The 9103-nt window shown below is 46.9% G+C and overlaps 2 long non-coding RNA genes across 3 annotated transcripts; one reads left to right on the top strand and one right to left on the bottom strand.

The window, feature by feature from the left end:
• Positions 1-309: 309 nt before the first annotated feature.
• LOC110475449 (uncharacterized) lies at positions 310-8858 on the bottom strand. The gene is made up of 3 exons (XR_002466280.4): positions 8019-8858; positions 7124-7206; positions 310-439 (listed from the first exon to the last, which is right to left on the bottom strand). It is a non-coding gene; the product is annotated as an uncharacterized LOC110475449 (long non-coding RNA).
• Positions 435-7397, top strand: LOC146766958 (uncharacterized). Of its 2 annotated transcripts, XR_014956631.1 has the most exons (3): positions 435-1983; positions 2155-2220; positions 2758-7397. It is a non-coding gene; the product is annotated as an uncharacterized LOC146766958 (long non-coding RNA). The 2 variants fall into 2 exon arrangements; XR_014956630.1 differs by having other exon boundaries at positions 2155-7397.
• Positions 8859-9103: the final 245 nt, after the last annotated feature.

The raw sequence follows: 9103 nt of genomic DNA, 5'->3' as shown, positions 1-9103 counted from the left end.
AAAAGCAACCAAATAAAAATGACATGTTTTTTTACTTAAGGAGTCCTTGTCTCCTCACCTGTGATTCATTTGTCGGCAGTTAAACATCATTACAATATTACAGCCAATCTCAGGGCAGAAGAGCTGGGCTTCGTACAGCCATAAAGTACAGGACATCAAACTTCACTTTATGGAGTTGGTGCTGCTCAGGAGTGACCCCTTCTAAACTTTTACAGTTCTCTGCATTCTTCTGATTATGGTAAAGATTTATTTGAACTTTGATATATATATGTATTAAAAGAGAAAAAAAAAATAGAGAAAAGAATGAAAGGAAGGAAGGAGTCTTTTATTAAAAACATTTCATCCAGGTTCTCTAAGAGAAGAAACAACAGCAAGAGGTTTTAAGCTGGTGGCTTTGATTCACCTCCTGAAGTGGTCACGGCTGGATTTGCTTGGGTTCCTGTTCAGAAATAAACACGTAGGCTTGCATTACACCCCTTACCCCCCGTTGGCGCTCTGCGCTCCCTGAGCCTGCCTGACATCCCATTGCACAACCCCTGGCAAGCTGGAGCACCACGGAAAGGCCTGGGCAGGGTTCGTTTCCCTTTTGCCGGGGGAGGAGAGACGCCTTGGTGGGTGAGTGCTGACTGACTCCCTCTCTCACCTCCTCCTCTTCCTCCTCCCTGCTTGTCTTTCCCTGCAGCACCCCTTGGCACTGCTGGTGAAGGAGTTTAGCAATTCCCTCAGAAAACAGACCCTGAAAATCTGATTTAGCCTCTCAGCTCACTGCAGAGAGCACAGGGCTGATCGCTGCCCGCTGCTCTGCAGCCACAGCAGGGATGGGAAAGGCATTGAGGGGGTGCTGCAAGCAGAACTGGGAAGTCAGGAAAGAAGAAAACATCCCAGGTTTTCCTCTTCTTTTCCAGGATTGCCCTTGTGCTGCTGTCACGCTTGGCTTGGCTCAGAGGGCTGCACTTCAGCACTTGGCCTGCAGATCTGTGGAGCAAGGAAATGTCCCAGTACTGTGGGACCCTGCTTCCCCTGTATGGAATATCATCTGCTAGGCAGCACTATTCCATAAAAATGGGGGCCTTTCCTGGCTGTAAATAATGGGATTTTACACACTCACTCACAGAAACACACCTGCGATGGATGTCTGCATATACAGGGTTTTTGCAGAAATGCAAGATTGGGATGGGATGGGATGGGATGGGATGGGATGGGATGGGATGGGATGGGATGATTCGGTATCTGCTCCAGTCCTGGTTCAGGTATGGCAGGATCTCAGCCTCATGATGCCCAAGGGTGTCCATCCATCTTGTTGCTCCCTATGCTGTTTTTTTGGAAAACACCCTCTGAGCAAGGAGCTTGATTTAGGGACAGATAGAAAAGCCATCAATCCCAGGAAGCCCCCAGATCAGAGCAATGGGCTTTTTTGAGGTTGTACACAGTGGAGAAGTGCTGATGATGCAGATTTTTCCAAGGAAACTTGCCACTTCACAGAGTTGCTGTTTCCCATGGGGAAGAAATGTGCTGAAAACTTGCAGTATTCTTCTTTTATGTCTTTTTTTCTCTCCCTATTTTATTTTGATGGGTTGAGGGGAGACAAACCTGAAATGAAACACTTCATTTTGGTCAGTTTAAGCTGATGGGGCAATATTTCATTCTTTTGATTGGATGGGTTTCAAATCGATTCAGAATATGCTCCAGCTTTGCTCAGGAAAAAGTGCAGCTCTATCTCTTCTCTTTTATTGTGCATCTGCTCTTGGGAGGACCTCGATGCCCAGGAGGCAAAGAGCAACTTTGGTCTGGCCAAGCCCATGGGAATGGTGTTGATCCAAGGGCATGGTTGCATATTCCAAAGAGCAGGGAGGTTGAAAGCAGCCCTGATAATCCACAATTCCTCTCCAGACATACATGAAGGAGAATGAGAAAGAGAGAAACTCTCTGGAGAGCCTTGTCACAAGCCCCTCCCTGCTGCCAGCCTTCAGCAAAGCACACATGGTAATTAATTTACATAAAGACCTGAAAATAAGTATTTTGCAATAGTTTCAGCTCCTGTTCAGATTTCCAGCATTTCAAATCATCTTTATGTCACATCAGTTCAAACATATATATAGAAAATAGTGGGTTTTTTGCTTGACAATTGTCCTGAAGCCTCATTTGGAATTTCAGGTTGTCTGAGCCTTCCTTCCCTCCAGCTGAAGTGTGTGGCTGAGATAGGAAGACAAAGAAAAGCTGGTATGAGCCATCAGTTGCTGATGATTTCGTGCTGAAGAGCTCAGTGATTGCTGCTGGGTTTTTGGTTTTATTTTTCCTGTTTGTTGGCCAGCTCCCTCCAAATTTCTCTGGTTGCTTTCTCCAAAATGGTTCTGTTTTCCTCAGTAAAATTTAAAGTACAGATCAAACAGAGCAGGTTGTGTTGTTTTCCTGTTCACATTTTTTAGAAAAAAACTCTAAACTGGTGTGTTTTGAAATGGTATTATCTTATCCTAAAAGTGCTGAAATCCAATCTGTTATCAAAAGCAGCATTCTCCTGGGGTTTTGGGAAGTTTTTTTGCAGTCCAAATGCTACAAATGATGCTAGCTAATGCAAAACAAAATAACAAAATATGGAGTCATGAGGTTTAACTGGGACAGACTGGGGAATGTGGCCCTGTTTTGTCCAGGATCCTTGGCCACTTCTGCAGCTCTTGCAAGGTTCAGTGCAATTGCAGAGTGGAAAATATTATTTTCCTGCAGGAGGATCCCTGATATTCTTCCTGTGTGCATTCACAGAGCTTCTGTGCTGGCATGGGTGTCAGAGAGGGAACTGGAGACATGAATCTCCCCTGGATGTTTTACCCTATGAATTTTCTGGGAGGAATGCAGGAATTGCTGTCCCACAGCAGGTAAGAGATGTCTTTCTATGCTCATCGACTTTGCAATAAGCCTCCCAAAGACACAGCAAACCTGGTTTGAGCATTTGCTCTTGTTTGAACTTTGGCAAATGCTCCTGCAAACCTGCTCCAAGTGCAGAGTAACCTCTGTGAGGGAAGATTTATTGCTCTGGACCCAAACCAGGCAGCATTTCATCGTTTTGGAGCTCCACACTCCGGGCTGGCTGAGCTGTTAAGTTCTGATGTTCAATCCACGGGCTGGAAGGAACCTCCAGGTGTCATCTGCTCTGCCCTCCCTGCTCCAGGTCTCAGGTGTGGTTTCTCCAGAGGTTTCTCCTCAGGCTGGAGTCCCCCTCCTTCCTTCTGAGACTCCTGGACAGCCCGTTCCTCTCTTCCTGTACTGTTCTTACCAGTCATGCAACAAAGAAGTCCCAAAATCCAGAGGTTTTTGTGTGTTTACTGTAAGCTGGATGGGAGCCCTGATGACTCTGATGCATTGAAAAGATCAGGGGAAACAAGGAATAACAGGATCCGTTGCCATAACAGAGGATGATCCAACATCTTCAGACCTAAAAATAGTTTCTCCCTGTTAACATCTCTGTGGGAAGGAAGGACTCCAGGAAGAAAGGACTCCAGGAAGGACTCCAGGAAGGACTCCGGGAAGGACTCCAGGAAGGAAGGACTCCAGGAAGGAAGGAAGGAAAGAAGGAAGGAAGGAAGGAAGGAAGGAAGGAAGGAAGGAAGGAAGGAAGGAAGGAAGCTACAGGGAGCAGAGTTTTGCTCCAAGTGACAGCTGGAGCAGGCAGTTAAATATCTGGAATGGATGAGATATGGCAAGACCCAGCTCTGCCCTCAGCTTTGCCCCATGCTCCTCACATGGTACTGGACTGATCCTTTTTGTTAGTTTTTCCTTCTCTTCCTCCCTTAAACATCCGAGGGAAAAGACTATTCCCAAAATGTTCTTAGAAAGGCTGGAGTTACTCCAGTCCTGCTGGTCTTGGAAGCAGAAGTCCAAGGAAACACTTTTGAAGACCTCTGACCCCCCAGCCTGTCTGGCCTCATGCTCTATGCAGCAATCACCACCAGCCATTCTCAATAGCTGGGAAAGAGCTGGGATTTCCCTCATGGAATTTCCCAGTAAAACCAAGGATAACTCCAAGCTCTTGTGCCATGTCCCTGCTCTGCAGACAGAATTTGGTTGTTTTCCCTTTTTTGTCCCCTCTGATAAAACACACCAAGCTTTGGAGGAAGAGGAGAACTCGATGGATGAAAGGTGTCCTCAAATCCCCAAGTTTGGAAAAGAGCTGCTTTGTTCTGAGCCTCTCCAGGGATGGTCTGGCTAGGCGTGCCTCAGAAGGTGTGCCTTCTGGTGTGCCATGCCAGAGATCCTATCAGAAATCCCAGAAACTGGCTGCCAAGACCTGGATGGCTTCCACTTCTCCCCTGGGCAGCAGGATGCTAATTGCCCTCTCCTGGTGATGTCTGCAGGCTGTGGAGCTCATGGTGGGCAGCTCTGGAAGAAGCCACAGCTCATCCCTTTGCTTTAACATGGAACTGAGGAGATCTGGGAGTTTTAAACAACCCAAACCAGAGCACCCAGTGCAGGGCTGAGGTCTCTGCCCACTTCTTTTGGATATATCTGCTAAAGATCTCATCAATTCCTGTTCCTGAAGTTCATACCACAGCACAGCCAAAGCAAAAACATGGAAAGTACAATTTATTTGGAGAAAAAGACCTCTGGATCTGCAGCTGCTATAAACTCACAGGAGACTTTTTTTTTTTTTTTTAACAATAAGTAGAAAAGTCTCATTAATTTTGCCTGCCAGTTTCTGAGCTTTTGGGGTATTCCAGCATCTGCCTCTCTGAAGATTAGAAACCCTGTTTCTGTGAAGGCTGGGATCCTTTCCCAGCAATAAAAAACAGAGGTTATTTTTAGTGGAGGGCTGAACTTTGCAGGGTCACGAGAAAATGGGAGAAAGACGGGAAATATTGGTTAAAGAGTCATTATGGGAAACTCCTGGGAGATGAACCTGCGTTTATTCCTGGGGTTCTTATTCCTGGGGTTCTGGATTTTGGATTTTGGATTTGGGGTTTGGGATTTGGGATTTAGAATTTGGGATTTGGGGTTTGGGATTTGGGATTTGGGGTTTGGGATTTGGGATTTGGGATTCGGGTTTTATCCCTGGTCTCCATAGGTTTCAGTGCCATGGATTTCATGTCTGTGTGGAGCTGGGCAGGATTACCTTGTCTTTGGACGTGCCCATTGTGAGAAAGGATCATCAGAAAGGTCAAGGAATCACCAGCCACTGCTGCTCTGTCCCCTTCCTCTCCTTGCAAAAGACTCCCAGACTTCTCCAATCTCCTTCCAAGAGGAAACTGATGGGTGCTAAATAAATTTGTGGAAGAGAAGAGCACTCCAAATGCTCTGATATTGCTGCTTCTGCTCATCCACCATGTTTTCAGCATTTTAAACAGGAGGAGTCCTATTACAAAGCTGAAAATTCTGCTTTTTCTTTGGGAAGAAGACTTTGATTTCACTGTTTTGCATCAAAATCCCTGTGGAATTCTCTCTCTGTCAAGTTAAAGGGCCATGATAAACTGCAAATGGCAGAGCTGGAGAGCAAACAGGGGAACTCCTGGTTCCCTTTGCTTGAGTAGGGCCTTGAAAGCATTTCCTGGGACACTCTCCCCAGTAGACCCTTGGGCACCTGCAGGTGCTGATTGCCACACCCTGAAGGGCCAGGAGGCCCCTGAGAGGCACACTCTGGCCACAGCTGTTGAGACTGGGAGATCCACATCCCCTCTTCCAGTGTCACCAGGCTGGCACAGTGACACAGGAGTAACCACTTGGGTAGGCACGGGCAGAGGTCACAGCTCATCCACGACTTCCCAGGGTTTGGCTCTGAGGTGGAAGCTTGCTAAAAACCACGGGCTTTGCCAGGAAACAGCTGCCTTTGTTCATTCTCTCTCTGTTTATTGAGCTCTTTTCCCAGGCATCTCCTCTTGACAGCTGTAACAATGGGGATCTGCCTCTGGATCACTGTTAACACCGAAGGTGTCCCAGCATGGGTGCGAATTGGGGTGGTTTGAGTTTCCTTTGATGAAATTTAAGGTGGTGCTGTTGGATAACATTGACCTGTAGTGTGCTCAGGTGTGAATCTCCTGGTTTGGAAGCACAGGGAACACCTCCACTGAGCAATGGACCTGGATATTCCAGGCAGGCACTGCCAGGCTGGAATATAACCCAGGGAAGCAGAGGGATGCTGTGGGGTCTTAACTTCTTTTTGCCAGGGTCAAGATTGAATGTGTGAGATGGAATTTCTTGTTTGGACTCAGATGTTTCTTAGTTCTATCTTGGTTAAAGTCTCACAAGCTGTGAGTTCTGCAGCACTTCACTCCAACAAACTAAAAATGGAGCCCTGTCTCTCTCTCTACAAGGTCTTTTAAGGATCAACTGTCCAATTAAGAAGTGACACCTCAATTATTTTTACTTTTAACCCAATAATCAACCACCCGTACCCACAATGTGGACTTCTTTATGCAATTATACAAAACCACCCAAAGCCATGGAGAAGACGGTGAAGAAGAAGGACTCCACCCCAAAACCTCCATCTTGTTTTATATGTATTACTATATTCTAAACCCTTAAACTCTGAGCTTCCCACCCCGTCATATTACACACTTCTATTCAAACTCCACACCCACATTCCCAGTTCTGTCATTCCATTTTGGAAGCCTTCTCCACAGGCTCAGGTCAAATACAGAGTTCTCTTGGGGGTCCATGCCTGGCAGCACAGCAAGTCCAAAACTCTCAGTAACCAGGGTTCCAACAGCATGTCTAATTTGGGTGTTCATGAACTACTCCATCGCTGCCCCAGTGGTTTGAGTCTGTGTTGGTTGTGGCTTCTCTTGTTGGAGCTTGATGGTGTGGAACCACCCCCGCGTTCCTCCAGGAGAGTCTGGCTGACCCCTCTGCCCCTGCTGGGAACCTCATGGGGTTCCTGCAAAGCCAGGAAACCTCTGCCACTACCACAGACAAATCACATCCATGTCTGTCCACGGCTCTTTCCATAACCCTTGGATTCCACTTGCAAATTAAAAAAAAAAAAAACAACCAAAAAAAACCAGTTTGGGTTGTTTAGTAACACCAGAAAACCCTCAATGTACCGATGAGTGGGAGTGAGTCCTCCAGGACCAGACATGGACATTGGGAATGCTCCATGGTGGAAGCAATTACCCCATTGCAACAGGCTTTTCCCGCTTACCTTCAAAGCCAAGTTGGGTTCCGATTGTATCCGTTGCTGTGGCATGGAATAATGTCTGCTTGGGAAAGCTGGGCAATAGTTGGCTGAAGAAAAGAAAAATATCTTTCAGATATTTTATAATCCAAAAAACGTGGTCTCCAATGAGCTTTTTCCAAGCACATTAGTGCTACAGCCATTAATAATCATAGGGCTCAAAGAAGGAAAAAAAAAAAAATCAACTGGAAGAGAGTTGAAAGGGAAACCTATTAAAATAAAAAAAGCAATTTCCCAAAAATATATACAGCTTAATTTCCAATTTTTTCTGGGTTTTTTTTTTTTTGGGGGGGGGGGGGTTTAGTTATTTTTTGCTGTAGCTAAAGCTTTCAGTGACCTAATAGTCCTTTAAAAAGCCAGCTGCAAGAAATAAAATGGGGCTGTTTTGTTCCTCTTGCATTGTTCCAAACAGCAGGACCCATTCCTCCTTGTCCTGATTGAATGCTTCCCAGTGTGTCTAGACATGTTACCACCACTGCTGAGGAGCCAGGAGATACCAGGGTTCACCCCAGGAGCTGGGAAGGTCCCTTATCTGTCCTCCTCCCCATGGAGAGTCTCTCCAAACCCAAGACTTGGGCTAAAACCCAGATTATGAGATTCCTAAAAATATCTCCTGCTTTGTTCATTTTTAGGTTGTGCTGGGGTCATATTTTCCACGTTTTTGGCAGTGGGAAGCCGAGATTCCTGCAGGAGAACACAACTTCCCGAGCAGGGATTTAGAGGGCAGCACACAGCTCCCCGTGCTTGGTGGCCACAGAGCAGAAGGTCACAGGATGAGCTGTTCCATCCCGCCCCAGCCCCGCACATTCCTGCAGCCTGGGACAGCTTTCCCTTTTTCCAGGGAGGCTCCAAGTGCAGATACCTGGCCCAGTGCTCCAGATGTTCTCAATATTTACGCTTTGTGAGATGTTTCACCTCAATTTCTGCCTCTTTGTCCGACTCTCACTTCACAGCCGCTCCTTGGTGTGGCAATTCCTTGGCTTTGGAATGTCTCTGACCAGGATGAAGTGCTGGTCCAGTCCTCTTCTTCCTGCCAAAGGTTGTTAGCACATCCATGCCACAGCTCATAGCTCATCTCCAGTCACGCCCTTGGATCCCAGAAATCCTGTGTGCTAAGGACAGGAAGGCTCTTGCCGGCAATCCCGAGAGCACTTGAGGCGGTAGGAGTGCTTCCCAAATGAAAAAATAACAGGGATAATAATAGCCCTTATCCCTGCATACTCCCTCTGAAGCACCAGGACTTGGCCAGAAGCTGTCATCTGTCAATTACAATCTATTTCTGTCCTGTGCAGAGGGATCTGGCTGGGATTCCTGGGAATGGGCTGCTCGCATGACTCATTCCCAGCTGATTGCTCCATGGCTTCAGCCAGGTGCTCCTGGGACTCGGTGTCCTCATCTGGTGCCCATAAAGAATTGATGCTTCAGGGGCAGGAGGGAGAAATGGAAGGGTGGTGAGGAGCACATCCCTTGGAGTCCTCTGCCCAGAAATTATCCTGTGTGAAGGCACAGAGGTATTTCAGAGGTAAGGACAGGAAAGACAGGGATGAAAATGTGGGTTTCTGATACACTGAGGGAAAGATGGAGTTACAAAGACCTGAGGGATCCACCTCAAGGATACACAAGATTCCTTCAGGGATTTCTTGTGGACCCACCTCAAGGATCCTCCAGATGCCTTGAGGGATTTTTTGTGGATCCAGTCTCAGGGATCCACAAGATTCCTTGAGGGATTTCTTGTGGACCCGAGAGCCAGAGGAAGGATGGGATGGAGGAACGACATCTGTGGCAGGGTCTGGATGATGAGCTTGGCTCTAGAGTTGCAGGATTCACTATGGAAGGTACGGACGCAGTTCAAAGATGTTCCTTTCCTCAGGAAACACAGGACTAAGCAGTAGGGCCTTTATCAGCCCTAAGTATGATCCCTCAGGAATGTCCAGGAGCAAAGGCCTG

The sequence above is a fragment of the Lonchura striata genome, chromosome 7 (assembly GCF_050655825.1).
Source record: "Lonchura striata isolate lonStrDom1 chromosome 7, ASM5065582v1, whole genome shotgun sequence".
NCBI lineage: Eukaryota > Metazoa > Chordata > Aves > Passeriformes > Estrildidae > Lonchura > Lonchura striata.
This window is presented reverse-complemented; position numbering and strand designations above follow the sequence as displayed.